At 46.6% G+C, this 22,898-nt stretch overlaps 1 protein-coding gene across 16 annotated transcripts in view; it reads left to right on the top strand.

The window, feature by feature from the left end:
* The window catches only part of PCBP3 (poly(rC) binding protein 3), a 342,071-nt gene that overhangs the window by 39,909 nt on the left and 279,264 nt on the right, over positions 1 to 22,898 (top strand). For 14 of the 16 annotated variants that reach the window (XM_029068533.2, XM_029068532.2, XM_029068535.2 and 11 more), the window contains one exon: positions 10,905 to 10,968. The exons of the other annotated variants lie outside the window; for them this stretch is intronic. The gene's annotated coding sequence lies outside the window, so the exon portion shown is untranslated. Of the gene's footprint in view, positions 1 to 10,904; positions 10,969 to 22,898 lie in introns of those variants that run through there. 16 annotated transcript variants of the gene reach the window in all.

Raw genomic sequence — 22,898 nt, 5'->3', positions numbered from 1 at the left:
CAGTTCCCTCATCAGTAAAATGGGGATTAAAACTGTGAGCCCCACGTGGGACAACCCGATCACCCTGTATCTCCCCCAGCGCTTAGAACAGTGCTCTGCACATAGTAAGCGCTTAACAGATACCAACATTATTAAACAACGCTGCCCAGATCATGCTTTTGCAACAGAGCTCGGCACAGTCCTTGATTTCTCAAAATGTCAGACTTCCCATCTCCCTTCCCATCAAGCGTATCGTCTTCATGATTGTCTTGGAGCCAATCCGCTGGCTATCCCGATTTTATTTTTCAATTTTCTTCACTCACAGTTTCCCAGCTAGCACTCTTTGTGCCACCAAATAACCCTTTAAGCACCGATCCCTCAGCACTTATGTCTTGTCTTATGCTGTCGAGTGGTCTCCGACCCGTGGCGACTCTGTGGACGCATCTCTCCCGGAACTCCCCACTCTCCATCTGCAGTCATTCCGGCAGTGTATCCGTAGAGGTAAAAATACGGAAATGGTTTTCCTTTACCTCCTTCGGTGCGGTAAACCCGAGTCTCCGCCCTCGATTCTCTCCCATGCCGCTACTGCCCAGCACAGATGAGTTCTGACTTGTAGCGGATTCCCTTCCGCTCGCTAGCCGCGGCCCAAGCTAGGAATGGAATGAGTTTACCTCGTTTTGACTCTCCCTCTCATAGCCGAGACTGGTAAAGTACTCGAAACTCTCCAGGCGCGATCCTGAGAGGGTCAGCACTTACGTACGTATCCATAATTTATTTTTTATATTAATGTCTCTCTCTCCCTCTAGACCGTAAGCACCTGCGGGCAGGGTACGTGTCTGTTGTATTCTACTCTCCCAAGTGCTGAGTATGGTGTTCTGCACACGGTCAGCGCCCAATACCATCGATTGATCGATTCGAAGTATTCCTCGCTCTCGACTCCCTCACCGACTCTCGATCGTGCTGTTCCCCTAGTCTGGAACTCTCCCTCCTCCCCCACCGAATATGTCAGACGACAGGTCACCCTATCTTCAAAGTCCTCCTTAATCCCACCTCCTCCGGGAAGCTTTCCTGGATTAATTCACAATAGCCTAGGCGCACCAACCCAGCAACATTTACGTATTTAATAGATTCTTATTAATGATTTACCGCAGGCAGATGGCAATCATGGGCCTCCTGACCCTACCAACGTGGCTGTCACTTGAGACAGTATGAAGAAGGCGCTCAAAATAGACTTTTATCCCCGTCCCTGTCCCGTGTGGGGCTCACAGTTTCAACCCCCATTTTACAGATGAGGTAACTGAGGCACGGAGAAGTGAAATGACTTGCCCAGGGTCACACAGACAAGTGGCAGAGCTGGAGATAAAGCCCATGACCTTCTGACTCCCCGGCCTGTTCTCTGTCCACTACACCAGGCTGCTTCTCTAAATTGTCACTTCTCCTCTCAGTGGAGAAGCGGCGTGGCTCAGTGGAAAGAGCCCGGGCTTGGAAGGCAGAGGTCACGGGTTCGAATCTCGGCTCCGCCACTTGTCAGCTGTGTGACTGTGGGCAAGTCACTTCACTTCTCTGAGCCTCAGTTCCCTCATCTGTGAAATGGGGATTAAAACTGTGAGCCCCGCGTGGGACAACCTGATCACCCTGTATCTACCCCAGCGCTTAGAACAGTGCTCTGCACATACTAAGCCCTTAACAAATGCCAACATTATTATTATTATTATTAGAGGAGTGGGGGTGCTGAAGGCCATGTGGGGATGTGCACGTGCAGCTCGGCTCCAGTCCCCCAGGCGCTCCCAGCGCTTAGAACAGTGCTCTGCACATAGTAAGCGCTTAGAGAAGCAGCGTGGCGCAGTGGAAAGAGCACGGGCTTTGGAGTCAGGGCTCATGAGTTCGAATCTCAGCTCTGCCACTTGTCAGCTGTGTGACCGTGGGCAAGTCACTTAACTTCTCTGTGCCTCAGTTCCCTCATCTGGAAAACGGGGATTAAGACTGTGAGCCCCACGTGGGACAACCTGATTCCCCTGCGTTTACCCCAGCGCTTAGAACAGTGCTCTGCACATAGTAAGCGCTTAACAAATACCAACATTAACAAATACCAATATTATTATTGCCCCGGCATCGCCTTCACCCTCGGCGTCCCTAGCCGAGGTCGGGTGTGAGGCCTCCTGCTGTCGAAGGATACGCTACCCTCTAAAGACTCGGCTGCAACTCGGGGCCAGAGAGGAGACGTCGGGCAAGGTTTGACTGAGAGATTCCCCTCGGCCTCCCCTCCCGGATTTAGGCCCCGATAAGATCCGTCAGGGTGGGGCGGAGCGAGGGTCCCGGACAGGGTGGGGATGAGCTACAAAACGTCCAGATGGCCAACTCTTTGTCTCTTTCTCTCACACCTGTCGTGGGCTCGCCGCGGCAAGTGCAGGTGGCGGTTTTAGCATCGATGGCGGGGCTGGGTTTGAACCGTGGCTTTCTCGTTGACAGGCACGCTCGCTCGTTCTCCCGACCCAGCCCCGTGCCCAAGGTCACGGTGAAGTTTTGTGGCAGCGTGAGCACCCTTGGTAGAGTAAGGGTCTGGGCCCGAGTTCTTGGCAAAAAAAGACTCAAATGGAGGGGTCTGCAGACTCCCTAGCCTTCCCCTTTCCCCTGTCCTAAGCTTGTAGGATAGGAGGGGGTACGGGGAGGGGATCTCTCTGCTCCCTGAGACTGGTAAAGTACCGGTAAAGTCGGTGAGGGGGTCGAGAGCAAGGTATACTTCGAATCGATCAATCGATGGTATTGGGCGCTGACTGTGTGCAGAACACCACACTAAGCACTTGGGAGAGTAGAATACAACAGACACGTACCCTGCCCGCAAGTGCTTACGGTCTAGAGGGAGAGAGAGACATTAATATAAAAAATCAATTATGGATATGTACGTAAGTGCTGACCCTCTCAGGATCGCACCTGGAGAGTTTCGAGTACTTTACCAGTCTCAGACAGACCGAGGCTCACAAGTTTACTCCGACCTGGTCCCCAGCCGTAGTTCATCTAGACCTGACAGAAGTAGAGGTGTAGCCTGCTAATTCTGGTGTCTTGTGCTCTCCTAAGCACTTAATGCAGAAACGGCATGGCTCCGTGGAAAGAGCGTGAGCTTGAGAGTCAGAGGTCCTGGGTTGTAATCCCGGCCCCGCCGCTTGTCAGCTGTGTGACTTCGGGCAGGTCACTTCGCTTCTCTGTGCCTCAGTGACCTCATCAGCTGTAAAATGGGGATGAAGACGGTGAGCCCCACGTGGGACAACCCGATTACCTTGTATCCCCCCCAGCGCTTAGAACAGTGCCTGGCCCACAGTAAGCGCTTTATTTTTCTAGACTGCGAGCCCGTTGTTGGGTAGGGATTGTCTCTGTTGCCAAATTGCACTTTCCAAGCACTTTCCAAGTTCAGTGCTCTGCACACGGTAAGCGCTCAATAAATACGACTGAATGAACGAATGATCTGAACATAGTAGGTGCTCAATAAATGCCATTGAATACAGCCTGCCTGACTCTGACTCTAAAGAGTCGTATTGCTCGGTTTCTAAATACGAATTGTATCACTGAGCATAACGTGGATTCTAATCCCAGCTCCGCCACTTGTCTGCTGTGTGACCTTGGGTAAGTCGCTTCACTTCTCGGTGCCTCAGTTACCTCATCTGTAGAATGAGGATTGCCACGGTGGGGGGCCCCACGTGGGGCAGGGACAGTGTCCCATCCGGTTTGCTTATATTCATTCAATAGTATTTATTGAGCGCTTACTATATGCAGAGCACTGTTCTAAGCGCTTGGAATGTACAAATCGGCAACAGATAGAGACGGTCCCTGCCCACTGACGGGCTTACGGTCTAATCGGGGGAATATAATAATGTTGGTATTTGTTAAGCGCTTACTATGTGCAGAGCACTGTTCTAAGCGCTGAGGGAGATACGGGGTCATCAGGTTGTCCCACGTGAGGCTCCCAGTTAATCCCCATTTTACAGATGAGGTAACTGAGGCACCGAGAAGTGAAGTGACTTGCCCACAGTCACACAGCTGACGAGTGGCAGAGCCGGGATCCGAACCCAGCGTTTAGTACAGTCATTATTTAAATGTCATTATTATTATTACTGTTAGTAGTAGTTATAGTAAATTCTTGGGAGAGTACAACGGGAACAAGATACAAGTTCCTTGACCTCCAGTTTAAAGGATGCTATATTAGCAAATAAAACTTTCTAGTGTGTTTCCTAATTTTGCTTAGGGAATTCATGCTCTCCCAGGTTTCCCGTTTTCAGCACAAGACGTGGTGAAATCCAACCGGGGCACTGCACTGCACTCCACTGCAAACATTTTCTAATTTAATTAATGGATCTAACTCAATACTAACTGGGAATTCATTGATCCTTTTGAAAAAAAAAAGGCAGCCTCCAACTAATACAGGGTCAGGGCTGGTGTGGATCTGTTGTTTCGCTTTTGAGCGTAGGTTGAAGTGGGTAAGGAAGAGGAGGAATTTGAATGATGCAAATTTGGGTTTAAATAGTTCCCTTTCTAGTTTGGGAGACTTATATCTTGATTTCAGAAAGCTCTTTAGCTGGTTTCAGCGTGAAGTTTGGGGTGGAAGAGATGTTATTGTGGTCTTAATTTGGTTTGTCGTGGAAATGACTCTACAGATAGAGCTGTGTCCAAGATTGCATTTTTAAAAGTCTAGGACCAGAATTTTCAGTTTCAGTTTTCAGTTTCCCAGCACTGCTTAAGCCTCGTAAGCAATGTGTTGTACACTGTGAAATAGGTTAATAGCATTTTTGGTATTGCTTATTTTCAGGGTCGTAAGTGAAAGATCACAGTTTCAGGAACTTCGGCAGTTGTTCCGTTGTTGGAGTTCTGTGAGGTGACTGCAGCCAGAGGCCAAAAAGCTGCATTTCTTCTCACCCTCCTTTACTTCCAACAATTTTTCAGTTGTTTATGAGCAGTTCCATTTTTGTAAGCAGAAAATGATACTGATTCCATCAAGGCAGAAGAACAATGAAATCACCATAGGGAATGCCCTCCCCAAAGAAAAGCAAAAGAAAACGTTTCGTGGTTTCTGCCTTCGAAATGGTGTTCACTTGATAATGATAATAATAATAATGTTGGTATTTGTTAAGCGCTTACTATGTGCCGAGCACCGTTCTAAGCGCCGGGGTAGATACAGGGTAATGAGGTTGTCCCACGTGAGGCTCACGGTCTTAATCCCCATTTTACAGATGGAGTAACTGAGGCACCGAGAAGTGAAGTGACTTGCCCAAAGTCACACAGCTGACAAGTGGCGGAGCCGGGCTTAGAACGTGTGACGTCTGACTCCTAAACCCGGGCTCTTTCCACTGAGCCCCTTGATTCTATTTATTGCCGTTGTTCTCGTCTGCCCGTCTCCCCCGATTAGACCGTAAGCCCGTCGAAGGGCAGGGATCGTCTCTATCTGTTACCGATTTGTACATTCCAAGCGCTTAGCACTGCTCTGCACATAGGAAGCGCTCAATAAATACTATTGAATGAATGAATGAGCCACGCTGCTTCTCTTAATAACTCTGATAACTCTGAGTGATCTATGCTGCCGGAAGGAGCCACTCGGGAAGGTGCGAAAGGTGATTCAGTTTGGGTCTCAGTTTCCTAATCTGTAAAATGGGGATAAGATATCCCCTCTCCCAACGTCTGAGATCTGCACACAGTAAGCGCCCAGTAAATATGACAGATTGAATGAATGAGACCCATATGGATCGGGGACTTAGCAGCATTCAGTATAGTGCCTGGAACATAGTAACTTCTCAAGAAGTTCCTTGTCTAGGTCACCGGGAGGGTTTTGAGGAGGAAAAAGAGTTCCTCTGTTTTGGGCGGCCATTCCAACAGAGGTTAATGCCACCTCCGCCCAGAAGTCACAGATGCTGACCGCATAGAGAAGCAGCGTGGCTCGGTGGAAAGAGCCCGGGTTTGGGAGTCAGAGGTCATGGGGTCGAATGCCGGCTCTGCCACTCGTCAGTTGTGTGACTGTGGGCAAGTCACTTAACTTCTCTGTGCCTCAGTTGCCTCATCTGAAAATGGGGATTAAAACTGTGAGCCCCACGTGGGACAACCTGATCACCCTGTATCTCCCCCCAGCGTTTAGAACAGTGCTCTGCACATAGTAAGCGCTTAACAAATACCAACATTATTGTTCTTTCTGTGTCTCTCCACTTTCTCCCTTTGCAAACCGACCCATTAGGTGCTTTAGAGAGCAAATAGCCATCTAAAACCAGAAACCGACCCTGGCAAAACTGGGATGGGTGACGACCCTGATTTAAATATTTGTTTAGGTATTCAGCTACAGGGAATTTTTTGCTATTAACTTTTTACACCTAAGTTTTTTTAATGGTATGTGTTAAGCACTTACCATTGTGCCAAGAGCTGTACTAAATGCTGGGATAGAGACAAGCTAATCAGGTTGGACACGGTCCCTGTTGCACCTGGGGCTCACAGTCTTCCTCCCCATTTTACAGATGAGGTAACTTGAGAAATAGAGAAGTGAAGTGATTTGCCAAGGTCACACAGCCGACAAGAGGTGGATCTGGGATTAGAACCCAGATCCTTCTGACTCCCAGGTCTGTGTTCTATCCACTAGACCACGCTGGTTCGATTTTATTACCTTTTCAGAAGTAAAATGAAATCAACCTTTGGGTTTAAATATCTAAAATGCAAGAAGGCCCAGGATTTGGGGTGTTTTTCAAATGAACAGATACCAAAAGCATGAAAACTGAGCTGGGTGATGGATTTTCAAGCTGGTTTTGCAGTAGGTGGGACTCGATGAAAGAGATGGGAGTTAAGGAGTCTCTCTTCCCATCGAAGCTGTGGCAAACAGGAGGAAATAATGATTTGCACACGGCTGAGGCGTTTTAGCACTGTGTAGTAACTGTGTTGTTAAGTGCTTCCCTGTACTAAGTGCTGGGGTAATAAATCAGTTATATTCATTTAGCGCTTACTGTGTGCAGAGCTCAGTACTAAGCATTTGGGAAAGTACAATACAGCAGACTTAGTAGACATGTTCCCTGCCCACAACAGGCTTACCGTCCAGAGGTGGAGACCGACATTAATATAAATCGGTTATGTATATGTACATGATCAGTGGCATCATTTACCGAGTGCTCACTATGTGCAGGGCTCTGTTCTAAGTACTTGGGAGAGTAAATTAGCGGACACGTTCCTTGCTCAAAACGGGCACGGTCTAGAGGGGAGCTCAGAGAGGTGAATAAAGGGACGAAGACCGAGACTGTAGTTTTGGAGGTCATGGGTTCGAATCCCGGCTCGGCCACTTGTCAGCTGTGTGACTTTGGGCAAGTCACTTAACTTCTCGGTGCCTCAGTTACCTCACCTGTAAAATGGGGATTAAGACTGTGAGCCCCACGTGGGACAACCTGATTCCCCTGGGTCTACCCCAGCGCTTAGAACGGTGCTCGGCACATAGTAAGCGCTTAACAAATACCAACATTATTATATCGGGCACAGAGTTTAAGGGCTGACTTCACCGTATTTCTAAAACCTAGGCTGTGATGTCAACCCCCAAAACAATTTAGTGCCGGAGGCATCAGAAAGAGAGGTTCACGGCACATGTAGCTGGAAATGAAATTATTGTGTTCTGTCTCTTTTTGATTTCTGGTTAGTCATTCACTGCAGGATTTGCATATCCTGACCGTATGTCTCTGCACCGAAGATGCTAATGGGTATGGCCACAGAGTTGTAATTCGATTAGATCAGATGGAGATTAAATTAGAACTCTCAGAATAGCAATGGGAGAAACATTTTGGCTGCAAATGGCCTTGATCTTTGAGGAGCAGCAGGGGCTAAGGGACAGAGCCCGAGAGTGGGTGCCAGACGGTTCAGGTTCCGATCCCCGCTCTGCCGCTTACCTGCCCGGTGACCTTGGGGAAGTCACTGAACTTCTTTGTGCCTCAGTCTTCTCATTTGTAAAATGGGGATTCAATAGCTGTTCTCCCTCCCCTTAGACTCTGAGCCTCTTTTGGTACAGAGATTGTGTCCGGTCTGATCATCCTGTATCTCCCCCAGGCATGGCACATAGTAAGCCCTTAACAGTACCACACACACACACACACACACACACACACACACACAATCTCTCATTTTTTCTAAGCTAAAAGTTTTTATGTCTACCTAGTACTTGGGTGGATCACCTGAAGGAAAATCCAAGGGGCCGAAGGCAGCGTGGCTCAGTGGAAAGAGCCCGGGCTTTGGAGTCAGCGGTATGGGTTCGGATCCCGGCTCGGCCACTCGTCAGCTGGGTGACTTTGGGCGAGTCACTTCACTTCTCGGTGCCTCATCTGTAAAATGACTGTGAGCCCCACGTGGGACAACCTTATTCCCTGATGTCTACCTCAGCGCTTAGAACAGTGCTCGGCACATAGTAAGGGCTTAACAAATACCAATATTATTATTATTATTAAATGATGGGAGTGTTTTTGTCGTTAGTGTCAAGCGAAGCTCTGTTCTGGAAAGGTCACTGGATGGACCCTCTTTAGGCGGGGAACGTGTCTACCGACCGATATTTTGTACACCCTCCTAAGTGCTTAGCGTGTTGCTCTGCACGCAATAAGTGCTCAATAAATATCAGTGACAGATGAAAATATAAGGAGCATGGTTAAGAGCTGCTGCCTTGGAAGGCATTTTAAAGTATTTTAAAGACTCAGTGAATCCCAGCTCTGACAGCGGTGGGCTGGGAGGTACCTGCGGCAGGCAGTCTCGGGGGCGGGGGAAGCCGGGACATTCATTCGTTCGGTCATTCAGTCATCTTTGATGAGCGCTTACCGTGGTGCAGAGCACCGGACTAAGCGCTCAGAAAGTACAAGCAGCAGCATGGTCAAGTGGCAAAAGCCCAGGCTTGGGAGTCGGAGGTCGTGGGTTCTGATGCCGGCTCTGCCGCTTGTCGGCTGTGTGACTTTGGGCAATTCACTTCACTTCTCTGGGCCTCAGTTCCCTCATCTGCAAAATGAGGATGAAGACTGTGAGCCCCACGAGGGACAACCTGATGACCTTGTTTCCACACCGGCGATTAGAACAGTGCTTGGCACATAGTAAGTGCTTAACAAATACCATTATTATCATTATTATTGTTGTTATACCAGACTGGCATGCAGCAGTCAGGAGGGGAAATTAACTGGATTTGGAAACTAAAAGGCAGATTTGAAAAAAAGTTACAAGTGTGGTGAGCAGGGATGAAAGTTAAAATTCCTGTTGTTGAAGTGACAGGTGGGTGCTGTGGAGTGGGGAGGCCGTGACGGCTAATGGTGGGTGTGTGTGCTTTTGGGTGTGTGTGTGTGTGTCCAAGCCTGGAATGGAGCACTTCGCTCCGTCTCCCTGTTTTCCTTTTCCTCCCTCCCTGTCTCCTTGTCTCCCTTTGCCTCCGTCCCTAATAATAATAAAGATGATAATAATAATAATGATTATGTTATTTAAGCCCTTTCTTTGTGTCAAGAACTTACTAAGGACTGGGGTATATACAAGATCATCGGATCCCACATGGGGCTTTTAGTCTAAGTAGGAGGGAGTACGGGTATTGAATCTGCATTTTGCAGAGTAGGGAACTGAGGCACAGAGAAGTAATCTGCCCAAGGTCACACAGCAGGCAAGTGGCAGAGCTGGGATTGGAACCCAGTTCTCTTGACTCCCGGGCCCGTGGTCTTTCCACGAGGCAACACTGCCTCTCCCTCCCCATCTCCCTTTTTCCCTATCTTCCAGTTTTGATATGTGGCTAGTACTCTAGTCACTGGAAAGTCCCGGGACTTGGGTGGGCAAGTTGAAAGTTTCACAGAAAGAAGATGGAAGTTCAAATGTAACAGATCTTAAAAAAAAAAAAAAGAAGTGATTTGGGGATGGACAGAAAATCATAAAGAGAACAAGGTAATGGAGTCACATTTTTAAAAGTAACAAACTAGTTTGACCTCCGCTTCGATGACCTCTGAAAGATCAGGCGTTGCCATTGGCATTGTTCCAGAGCCTGAAAATGTAAAATGGAACTGAATAATCTCTGTTAAATCAATTTCCTGAGGCAAATGACCTACCCAGAGATGAGCTATAGTAGTGGGATAAAACAAAATTCTGCTGTCTCCCGAATACGTTATTACCATCGATCGCTTTGTTCATCAAATATCTGCTTTGTTTCTGTTTCTGGATACTGGAGTAATGCATCAGAGGCTTTGATGGGTATCCTGTTTAGTTAACCTCTTTAGTGGTTCATGAGACTGATAAATGTCTCACTTTCAGACTCTGGAATTCCAGTCCAAAATACTCTGTCAAGACGATAAGAAAACGGTTTGATCGGGCTCTCGCCTCTACCTTACTAGGAGCACAGGCGTGGATTGGCGTGGCACTCCACACCAGATTTTTCTTCCCGGTTAGTTGTGTTGTCACAGCATATTCGGTGAGATGATAACGGTAGCGCTGAATGAAATGGTTTTCTGTGTCATCTCTACCAATTTCGTAAATTAAGTGAGATATGAAATTATTTGGCCCCATTTACATAGCTTTACCAGACAACGGCGATTAAAGGATAGCTGCCCTTTTGGCTTTTCTTTCTTACCCTCAGGATGAGGTAAAATTTGAATTTGCAGTTTTAACACAGTAGCCCGTTAATGCTCTGGATGTCCACTGCGTTGGGCTACCTGGTGCGAAGAGCGATTCTGCTTGTGTTCCAAAAGGAAAGAGTGGCTTTACAGTCTCTTAGAATCCCAGTTTTAGAGATGTAAACATGTGGCCACGTTTCATTTCCTTGCTTGGGATTCCAGACTTTCAGTCTCTGCTAATGGTTCGAATCTCATCTGTTGATAAGAGCCAAGCAGCTCAATGTTCTTTAAATCCTTGGTCATTTTGGCATCAGTTGTTGCTTAAGCCCAGACACAGTCAGTATTGATGTCTTCTTTTCTTTGCCACAGGGAACACTAACCAGGCTAATTAGAGATGAGGCAGATCTGAATTCATGCCAGATTATCTCTTTTGGTAAGTCAGTCAAGCTATCTTTCCTGTTAAGATAATTTTCCACCCACTTTCTTGGAAGGTTGTTCCACCATATTCAAAATTTTATCCTTGGAGATATGTTTATTTTACATTTTGGATGTTTCCTCATTTCCATTTTCTTGTCTTGAGGGTCATCACTCATATCACATTTAAACAATCTCTATCCCTCCCCTGTGTTTAGAGCATCTAGGCATTAGTTAATATGATTATTGGATTCAGATCCCACTAGACAACAAATGTGTCTAATTTTATGCCAGGAAGAGTGCCTAGTGCATTAGTGTGCGATAAAAGTTCATTATTGCTCCTATTACTGCTATTTCCTCTTTCCCCATTCCCCCTAACAGTAAGTGGACCTCTTAATATGTGGAAAAATATTTTGATTCCATCAGCAGGTCTTGGTTAAATTAGTACGAATCCTGGGTGGCTATAAAGGTCTCTCTTAGCAGTTTAGATTAAGAAACCATAGGCGGGAGAGGAAGAGCTGATGTCATGCTGATTTAGACTATTAAAAAGACATATGTACTGGGTGCTTGTCACTACGGGGTTTAACGTAACAACTTGCAGAAAAAATGAATCAAAATTCAGTGTATGCTCACTCAAAGTCATCTCTGCTCACTCAGCGCTCAGCGAGAGATTCTTAGGAATGGTGGCTTTGTATGTTTTGGGGACAGATTTTACCCCTCTCACCTCTTAATTTTGAGGTGAAGAGTACTGCATTTCATATGTTCTTTTTCTTCGTTAGGACTTCAGATTCGAGTGAGTAGGTCTCTGAAATCCAGGAAAGAGGCAGTCTTTCTTCCTAAATAATAGCCTAGGTGGCTTTTCCAAGCCTCCCATTTCTTTGGCCATCAATGAAGAAATCAGATACTGTATGAAGAAGAGAAGGATAACCAATCCTAGAAATCCTTCCCGATTTCTTTTATACTCTAGGAATATACCTTAAGCCAAGGGATCCTTTGCATTCCTGCTTCTCTGATTCCAAAAATCACAGAAGATTGTCTACAAAGAAACTTAACATTAACTGTTGCTTGGAGGAGAAAGGGAAATCGTTAAAAAAAAAAAACGAAACTACAGAACTTCTCTTTCGAAAGGGTTAATTCTGGAGCGTTCAGCAATGCTCTTAGGGAATTAATGTCCAGGATCTAATGGCATATTGATGGCTGTGATGCATCTGGGCTCCATAAAAGCTTTTATACCTTGGATCCGTTTCAAGGGCAGAAATTTCACGATGACTCATGATCTTTCTCCACGCGGGAGTGATCCTTTTTTCTCGAAGCGAGGTTTTGCACTGTTCCTGAAAATTCACCCCGTCTGGATAGCTGGGTAATCTGCTGGGCTAGCAACTTGCCAAAGGACAAAATTTATTTCTTGTAAATACCATTTGCCATTTGGGAAAAAGGCGATGGCGCACGGGGAAGGTGTCAACTAGCCAGCGGGAGATGTACTGTGCCTTGGATAAAAGAAACGGGTAGTCTGTCTCCCAGAAAATTGAGTGTCTAAAAACGTTAAAACCTCATCCGGCAATTAAAAATACAATTAAGAGAAAGGAAAATTGCAGTTCGTTGCCAGCATCTTGCAAGCCGGAGCTACTTACGATCCGCCCGATTCTCTCTTATTTTGACAGGGCTATACATGCAGCCCGTGTGAGCTTATTTTGGGCGGGGAATGTGTCTGTTTGTTTCTTTATTGCACTCTCCCAGGCATTTAGTGCAGTGCTTTGCGCAAAGTAAGCGTTCCATAAATACGATCGAATGAATGAATTGCATGGGGCCAGAAGGCACTGTAAAGACGAAGAAGTTACCGCTCAGTTCAAGTATCTGTCCGTGTTACCCCACTAAGTCCCAGGGAGTTGAATTCACCTTTCAAAGTATGGAAGAATCAAGCTCATTTCCTGCATTCGGATAATCAGAGCAGCTCTTCGTAACATAATTTCAATCAATCGTATTTCTGTAGTGCTTACTGAATGCACTCCCACCGATTTTCAAAACCCTACTGAAGGCTCACCTCCACCAGGAGACCTTCCCAGACTAAGCCCCCCTTTTCCTCTGCTCCCCCTCGCCTCGCCCCGACTCACCCCCTCTGCTCTACTCCCCTCCCGCAGCACTTGTGTATAACTGCTCATTTGTATATATTTTTATTACCTTATTTATTTTGTTAATGAGATGTACATCCCCTCGATTCTGTTGTTTTTGTCTGTCTCCCCCGATCAAACTGTGAGCCCATCAATGGGCAGGGATCGTCTCTATCTGTTGCCGAATTGTACATTCCAAGCGCTTAGTACGGTGCCCTGCACAGGGTAAGCGCTCAATAAATGCTATTGGATGAATATATGTACATATTTTTAATTCTATTTATATTAATGATGTGTACATGTCTATAATTCCGTTTATTTATATTGATGCTACTGATGCCCGTTTACTTGTTTTGATGCCTCTCTCCCCCCTTCTAGACCGTGAGCCCACTGCGGGCAGGGATCGTCTTTATTTGAATCGTGCTTTCCAAGCGCTTGGTACAGTGCTCTGCGCACAATCAGCGCTCAGTAAATACGACTGAATGAATGGGAGAGTGCACTATAACAGAGCGGTAGACACGATTCCTGCCCACAACGAGCTCACGGTCTAGAAAGTGAGTCAGAAATTAATATTAAATACATTTAATTATGGATAGGTACATAAATACTGGGGGGGCTGAGGGAGTAACTGGTGCAAATCCAAGTGAAAGGGTGATGTAGAAGGGAGTGGCAGGAGAGGAAATGTGGACTGATTCAGAGAAGGTCTCGGAGGAGACGTGCTTTTAAAAAGGCTTTGAAGGTGGGGAGAGTGATCATCTATCGGAGGTGAAGAGGGAAGAGGCGGGGTGTGGGCGAGGGGTCGGCGGTGAGGTAGACGAGATCGAGGTACAGTAGATAGGTTGGTATTAGAGGAGTGAAGCGTGTGGGCTTAGTTTTAAAAGGAAATCGGGGAAGTGAGGTAGGAGGGGCTAAGGGGATTTGAGTGCTTTAAAGCCCATCGGTAGGAGTTTCTGTTTGACGCGGTGGTGGACGAGCAACTATTAGAGGTTCTCGACGAGAGGGGAGACGTGGACTGATGGGTTTTCCAGAAAAGCGTTCCGATCCGAACGGCGAAGAATGGACTGCAGCGGGGAGAGACAGGAGGCAGGGAGGTCGGCGAGGAGGCTGATACAGTGGTCGAGGTGGGAAAGGATAAACGCTTGAATCGACGTGGGAGCCGTTGGGACGAAGGGGTAAGGGTGGATTTCAGCGATGCCGGGAAGGCGGAAGGGATTCGGTGACGGACCGAATACGGGGGTTGAAAGAGAGAGATGAGTCGAGGACGATGCCGAGGTTACGGGCTTGTGAGACGGGGAGGATGGTGGTACCGTCTACCGTGTAGGGAAAGTCAGGGGGAGGACAGGGTTTGGGTGGCAAGTTGTGGAGTTCTGCTTTGGACATATTAAGTTGGAGGGGTCAGCGGGACGTCCAAGTAGTGATGTCCCGAAGGCGGGAGGAGATAAGAGATTGCAGAGGAGGAGCGAGATCAGGACTGGAGATGTACATTTGGGAATCGTCTGCGTAGAGATGGTAGTTGAAGCCGTGGGAGTGAAAGAGTTCTCTAAGGGAGCTGGTGTAGATGGAGAATAGAAGGGGACCCAGACCTGAGGCTTGAGAGATTCCCACAGTTAGGGAGTAGGAGGCATTTCCATTGTTCAGAATTCCAAAGCGCTCAGCTAAATACGCCCAAACCTATCACAGATCGTGAGCCCCTCGAGGGACAGAGTCCGTATCGAATTCCCACCAGTATACTCAAGAAGCAGCGTGGCGTAGTGGATAGAGCACAGGCTTGGGAGTCGGAAGGTCATGGGTTCTAATCCCGGCTCCGGCACTTGTCGGCCGTGTGACCTCGGGCAAGTCGCTTCACTTCTCTGTGCCTCGGTTCCCTCGTCTGTAAAGTGATGATTAAGACTGTGAGCCCTCTGGGGGACAGGGGACTGAGTCCAACCCGATTTGCTTGTATCCACCCCAGTGCTTAGCAGAGTGCCTGGCACATAGTAAGCACTTAACAAATACCATCATTATTATGAGAAGCAGCGTGGCTCGGTGAAAAGAGCCCGGGCTTGGGAGTCAGAGGTCGTGGGTTCTAATCCCGGCTCTGCCGCTTGTCAGCGGTGTGACTTTGGGCAAGTCACTTCATTTCTCTGGGCCTCAGTTACCTCATCTGTAAAATGGGGATTAAGACTGTGAGTCCCACGTGGGGCTACCTGATTACCTCAGCGCTTAGAACAGCGGTTGGCACACAGTCAGTGCTTAACAAATGCCATTATTATTATTATTAGTGTCTACCTGTTGAACATTCACTGGTGATGCATTGTACTTTTTAAAAAAGCAAGAGTGACATTGAGCTATCTGAACAATTGTGTTAAATGTTAAGAAGCAGCATAATATTTCCATATAGTCATTGGCTGTCAGAAACTTTTCAACATGCTGTGTCCATTTGGGATTCCATAAATTTAAGAAACTGGGGAAGCATCCCGAGCCCGGGTCAGAAGGATCTGGGTTCTAATCCCAGCTCCACCTCTTGTCTGCTGTGTGACCTTGGGCAAGTCACTTCACTTCTCTGAACCTCGGTTACCTCATCTGTAAATTGGAATGTGAGCTCTAGGTGGGACATTGTTCAATCTGGTTAGTTTATATCTAGCGTGGCTCAGCGGAAAGAGCCCGGGCTTCGGAGTCAGAGGTCATGGGTTCGACTCCCGCCTCTGCCACTTGTCAGCTGTGTGACTGTGGGCAAGTCACTTCACTTCTCTGGGCCTCAGTTACCTCTTCTGTAAAATGGGGATTAACTGTGAGCCTCACGTGGGATGACCTGACGACCCTGTATCTCCCCCAGTGCTTAGAACAGTGCTCTGCACATAGTAAGCGCTTAACAAATACCAACATTATTATTATTATTACCCTAGTGCTTAGTACAGTACCTGGCACAGAATAAGTGATTAGCACATGCCATAGGAAAAAGTTGCCAGATCAGAAGTGAATGTAATAGGAGATTTTCTGCTCAGGGGAATTCTGCTGGCACGTAGCGACCGATAACGTTTAATATTCACTTGTTTTCGTAAATCCCTAATTTGCATAATCCCAATCCGGCACTCCAGTTTCCGTGAAAGGAAGTCAAGACACGCTCTTACCGAGAAAACTCTATGGATACACTGCTGGAACGATTGCAGATGGAGGTGGGGCGTTGTGGGAGGGAGCCAAGCTGAGGTCCCTCGCCCGCCCCAGAGGGTGCTCTGAGAAAAAGTGAAGAAGATGGGGGAGGGAGTGTTTTAAGAGACGAGGGAGAAGGGGACACTTGTCAATCAGTTGACGAAGATTGGAATGCTGCTATGCAAAGAGTCTTGAAGGAAGGGCAGCATCCAGTTCAGCTAGCGGGAGGAGAGAAGGAATTCTGCTGCTGGAGAACTGGTTTCCAGACCTAGAACCCACACCGTCTAGGGGTGCTGGTCGTAACTCTGTTATACTGTAATAATAATGTTGGTATCTATTGAGCACCTACTATGTGCAGAGCGCTGTTCTAAGCGCTGGGGTCGATACAGGGTCATCAGGTTGTCCCACGTGAGGCTCACAGTCTTAATCCCCATTTTCCAGATGAGGTAACTGAGGCACAGAGAAGTTAAATTCATTCAATAGTATTTATTGAGCGTTTACTATGTGCAGAGCGCTGTACTGAGCGCTTGGAATGAACAAGTCGGCAACAGATAGAGACGGTCCCTGCCGTCTGACGGGCTTACGGTCTAATCGGGGGAGACGGACAGACGAGAACGATGGCGATAAATAGAGTCGAGGGGAAGAACATCTCGTAAAAAACAATGGCGACTAAATAGAATCAAGGCGATGTACATTTCATTAACAAAATAAATAGGGTAATAAATATATACAGTTGAGCAGACGAGTACAGTGCCGAGGGGATGGGAAGGGAGAGGAGGAGGAGCAGAGGGAAATGGGAAATGACTTGCCCACAGGCACACAGCTGACAAGTGGCAGAGCCGGGAGTCGAACCCATGACCTCTGACTCCGAAGCCCTCTCCCAAGCGCTTAGTACGGTGCTCTGCGCACAGAAACTGCTCAATAAACACTTTGTGCGGCGGTGCTGCAGAAACTGACAAATAAGAATGTGGCTCCTGGTGGATTGGACTCCCCTAAGCGCTTAGTACAATGCTCTGCACATAGTAAACGTTCAACAAATGCCACCGATTTGACTGTGAAAGGAATGCTACCCCCGTAGAGGATTTCCAGATCCATTGGCAGCCACAGGATGGCCCTTCATCCCGAATCCAATCTTGGAGGAAATTAAGAAAGCTCATCGTTCCTCCTGAGTTCGTCGCTGGTGAATTCGTGTTGCTCTCTTCTAGGAGATAGCCGCGATCCCGGTGGTCCTGGTAACATTGATTCAACGTTCCTAGTATGAATGGCTCTATCCTCAGAGAACTCTCAACATCAGTCAGTGTCCCAGGTGTCTGGATGGAGGCTCAGGTCATGCATTGTGAGGAATCCTGAGTCATAACCTGGCCCTTCCTGCTAGAGAGCTTGATGACACTCTAGGGCTAGGAGACGGAATTTATGAAGGTGAGAAAAAGGAATTGGGATCACCGAACCAGGAGAAGAGACGTTGGGGTGTAATTCTGAGGGTGGCTTATTAGTTTTATAGACGATTATTATATAAAGCACTGCAGATGTACTAAGCACTTCTTGGAAGCATGCAGCAGAGAGGACGCTGCTATAGGGAAGCAGATTTACATAGTAAGGATAGTAAGGAAAGGCGAGGTCAGTGTAGCTAGTGGTTAATCCATTTTATCTCTATGTTCACAAACATTTTTTTCTTCGGTAATTAAGTCTTTCGATGTACTGGGTACTGGGATAGATTCAAGATAGTCGAGTCGGACCCAGTACTTGTCCCACGTAGGTTCCCGTCTCACAGAGATTGGGCAACTGGTACAATATATTCATTTGTGTCGGTTTCTCTCTCCCAGTCGACGGTAAGCTTCTCGAGGGCAGGGGCCAGTCTTCTACTTCTTCAGTGTAGCAATGCGGTATAGTGCTCTCCCTGCCAAAGATGCTCGGTCAGTGTTATCGATCAGGATAACAGTGAAGAGGGAGTGCGGAGTTGGAGAATGGGGGAGGTGTCAGCCGAACGTACTGGACAGAAGCGCCGGGTAATACTGAGAGGCTTGCTAGGTTTTGAAGTTAAGAGTAAGTGATTTTGGCCTTGGTATGTGAGGGCATAGAGAGGCCTTGGAGGATTTTGAGGAGGAAGACAACTGGTATTAATAATGTTGGTATTTGTTAAGCGCTTACTATGTGCAGAGCACTGTTCTAAGCGCTGGGGTAGATACAGGGTCATCAGGTTGTCCCAAGTGAGGCTCACAGTCTTCATCCCCGTTTTACAGATGAGGGAACTGAGAGACAGGGAAGTTAAGTGACTTGCCCACAGTCACACAGCTGACAAGTGGCAGAGTAGGGATTCGAACCCATGACTTCTGTCTCCCACGCCCGTGCTCTTTCCACTGAGCCACGCTGTATTATCCAAGTGAAGGCTGAGAGAGGAAATATGAAATATGTTTCTCCACCGGAGGGTACTAATTCTGAGATCATGTAAGATTTTGGAGCTGATTTATGGGGAGCAAGTGACCTGCTCTGAATTATTTTTAATTCTGGTAATTATCTGGTATTTTACTATTTGGTTACACCATCTGGTAACACATTCTGGAATCTGTCAGGTGCTTATTATGGGCCAGACACTGGACTAAGGGCTGGGGTGGATACACGTAAATTGGGTTGGACACAGTCTCTGACCCAGGCGGAGCTCACAGTCCCAGTCCCCATTTTGCAGACTGGTAACTGAGTCAGAGAGAAGTGAAGTGACTTGCCCAAGGTCACACAGCAGACAAGTGTCAGAGCCAGGATTAGAGCCCACAACCTTCTGACTCCCAGGCTTGTGCCCTAGCCACTAAACCGTGCTGCTCCTCAATTACGGATTACGAACAGCCACTCCAGACGAGATATTCCTGTGCTACTAATCCCGTTCCCTGAGTGTAGGGAAGTTATCGAGTCATACATCTATATCATATCATCCTCATACATCTAGATCATATTATCCTTCTTACCCCTTTCACCCTCCAGAGTTGTCAGGTACTCATATCATTATTTGTCTACATTTTTATAAAATAAGAGCTTTTATTTGAACAAGAATAGCAGCTAATAATAATAGTAATGACAAGAATAGAAATCACAAGCTGGATAGTACAGGAGACTGACTGTTCTAATCTGGTTAATTTTCCTCAGAGGACCCTGTAGCTAAAAAGATTTCAGCTTTTAGGATTAGAAGCCAATGTGCTCAGGAGCTTTTTATTGAAAATGTATTTATAGACTTTTGAAAGCCTTTCTCTTTTGACAGCTTAGCAGCCTTACTGAGAACACTCTCCTTTCTCTTAGTGCTGGGTGTTTATTTCTTTATAAATATTGATCTAAAATGCTACTTACATATCATCCTTTGGATACCAGCTTCAACTGGTTATAATTGACTAAGAATACAAGCAGACAACTGGAAGAATAGGTAACTGGCTCTAGTGACGGAGGTGAAAAGCTGTAGTTGGTATCCTCAGGCTCTTCACTTGATCTGTCCTAGGCGGGTGACACAATTGGTTTGGGATCTCTATCAGAATTTAGGAGTAGAATGTAAGGCCTTTGGCCTAACTGGTTCTATGTATTTATGGTAAAGCACAAGCTCCAGAACACTTGAAAATATCTAAAACCACATATGTTTAGAAGACAGATCAATTCAAAAGGAAAAGTTGTTCAAAAACACAGGAGGAACATTGCTCATAGAGGGTCACACCTGGACACTTTTCAGATTTGAAAAAGGAAATCTTCCTATCTTTCTCTTCGAATTTTCCTCATCCTTATTTGGTTGTGTAAACTCTGAAGGCCACAAAATAAAATTTCTTGAACCATTTAGATAGCCGCCATTGTCAGGGTATTTGTATTGCATGAGAATGTCCAGGGCAAAATTCTGTAAAGTAAAATCGATCCGCAAAGTTTCTGTTGAAACTCTTTTGAAAGAGTCACTTCTTGGAACTAGAAATCTAAGAAGAGTTAGAGACAGTAACTAGCAAGGCCAACGTTCTTGTTCTAATGAGGCTCTAGCTCATCTTTGAAATAGCAGAGTCTCTTTCTGCCTGAAGTAAAATTTGAAACCAACACTAGAATTCTTCAGAGTTTCCACTTTGTTGTTGAAGATTCTACAAATGGAAAATTATATGCCCATTATCCCATTCGTGAAGCACGTCTTGTGGCTCCAGTCTCGTGGCTTAGTTAGAATCCGCCTATGAAGTGTAATTTGGCTTTTTTCTTTTATTACTGAATATGCCTTAAGTACAGTTCTGTTACAGGAAGAGAGGATCCAGTTAAAAGGCTAAAGAGAAAATAATCACTCCAAGGCAAGTTTGTGCTCTATTCCATGAATATATTTTGTTTAGCTTTAGAAAGTTTATTTTAATAAAGCAAAGGTACAGTTTAAAGGGACTGAAAATTAATGTAGCCACATGTGAATTATTTTTTTAAAAGATTTCAGATTATTTTAAAAGATTTAGAAATATTTTTCTATCATTTTGCTTGGTTCACCGACTTTTTGCTACTTTCTCCCTACCCTGTCCTCTGGGGCTAAGGATTAAACTAGACCCAATCACTCTCCACGGTTACTTCATTCATGCTTCCGTTTAGTCAGTGTCATTTGATAGATTGCTCTATCTTCATCAAAAAATTGTTTTTTTCTGAATGCTTATGATTGTTTCCTCACCCAAGTTGATTTTTATTGGATGACTTCCTGGCAGGGTCGTCATGGCCCAGTGCTCCCCGACTTGTAGACTGTGAGCCCGTTGTGGGCAGGAATTGTCTCTCTTTGTTGCTGAATTGTATTTTGGAAGCGCTTGGTACAGTGCTCTGCACACAGTAAGTGCTCAATAAATATGATTGAATGAATGAATGAATTTTGACTTTGCTAGAGGTGTAGTTGGGGTTTTTTTTCCCCTATTCTTTTTTTTTTTCTTCTTTCTGCTTAATAGGCTACAGGCCAGCAATAGGGTAACCAGCACGGCCTAGTAGGAAGTTTCTGGACATCGGAAGACATGGATTCTAATTCTGGCTCTGTGACTTGCCCGCTGGGTGATCTTGGGCAAGTCACTTAACTTCCTCATCTGTAAAATGAGGACTCAACACCTGTTCTCTCTTCCCATTAGATTGCAAGCTCCATGTGTGACAAGAACTGTGTCTGACTTAATTATCATATATGTACCCCAGTGCTTAAGGCGGGGCTTGGCACAAAGTGCTTAACAAATAGTATTAAATTAGTATTAAAAAGTATTAAAATAATATTAACGTGTTATTATTATTATTATTCTTACCTTCTACACTCCCCTCCTGGGTGCCTGTTCCTCAGGGAGGGTTCCTTCTGTCAGTCTCACCTCACACATTCTGAGAGACTAGTGAAATAGGCCTAGAGTGGTGCGACCAAGACGAAACCGTTTCCGGGGAACTTTGAAAAGAAAAGAGAATCAGTTGCGTGTTCACTGCAGCCCACTGAAAATCGTCCTCGTCGGGATTTGTGCAAACACTGCACTGGGTCGTTTGGAACGTACGACGGAAATGAAAGCTGCGATCCTTGCCCTTGAGGAGCATTTAGTCGCACGGGCCGAGACAGAGGTGCACGCATGGGTAATGGTAACCATGGTTACATCCACTTCTAATCCTAATTCAGGAAGTTTTCCTGGTTCCTTAAATCTGTGGGGCCCCAGATGGACCCAGCATGCTGAACAAGTTCTGACCGACATAGCTTGTGGTGAAGTACCGTGCAGATGCGTCCGTACAACGCGCGGCTGATGAGGAATCAGAGAACGTCTCCTGGAGGAGGTGGCTTCTTAGGAGTCGAAGGTGGGAAGCGATGTGATCTGGCGAATTTGAGGAGAGTGTTGAGTCGAGAAGACCAAGCAAAGCCGAGGTCCGTCACCTGGCCGAGAGATGAAAAGGGAGCGAGGTGGTGGGAGTGATGTTTTAGCAGAAAAGAGAAGAGACTATCAATCAGCCGATGAAGACTGGAATGCTGCTCTGCAAAGATTACTGAAGAAAAAGCAGCATCCAGTCTAGGTGACGGGCGGCCCTGGCCCAGGCGAGAGGGAGAACTGATTCCTGGAAGACTGACTTCCAGACCTAGCACCAGCACCATCTGGAAGGAAGAGACAGGTCCTTCTCGGTTGGAGTTTATTGTCTAATGGGAGAGACCAGCAGGACCGGCTAGTACAGTGATGGTTTTTCCCTTTGGGCGTGCGGATTGACCTCACCTCTGAGCACGTGTGGAGGAATTGATTGTGGTGCTAGCGGTTTGCTCAGAACTGCTCACTGTCTTCTCTGCCAGTCAGTTCCTGCTGGGGCCCAGTGGCAGTGAGCGAGGATTGTAGAATCAGTCGGTCAATCAGTGGTATTTATTGGCAGTGAGCAAGGATTGTATAATCAGTCATTCAATTAGTGGTATTTGTTAAGCACCGACTGTGCAGAGCGCAAGTTCCCTGCCCGCAACGAGCTTACAGTCTAGAGGGGGAGACAGACGTGAATATAAATAAGTATATTTGTCTAAGTGTATCTTCAATGCAGGCGATTCCCAAATCTACATCTCCAGCCCCGGTCTCTCTCCCTCTCTGCGGTCTTGCGTCTCCTCCGGCCTTCAAGACAGCTTTACCTGGGTGTCCTGCCATCACCTCGAACTTACCATATCTGAAACGGAACTCCTTATCTTCCCACCCAAACCCTGCCCTTGTCCTGACTTTCCCAGCGCCGTAGACAGCACGTCTCACAAACCCATAACTTTGGC

The sequence above is a fragment of the Ornithorhynchus anatinus genome, chromosome 7, assembly GCF_004115215.2.
Source record: "Ornithorhynchus anatinus isolate Pmale09 chromosome 7, mOrnAna1.pri.v4, whole genome shotgun sequence".
In the NCBI taxonomy this organism is placed as follows: Eukaryota; Metazoa; Chordata; class Mammalia; order Monotremata; family Ornithorhynchidae; genus Ornithorhynchus; species Ornithorhynchus anatinus.
Note: the sequence above shows the minus strand (reverse complement) of the source record. Positions and strands in the feature narration are given on the sequence as shown.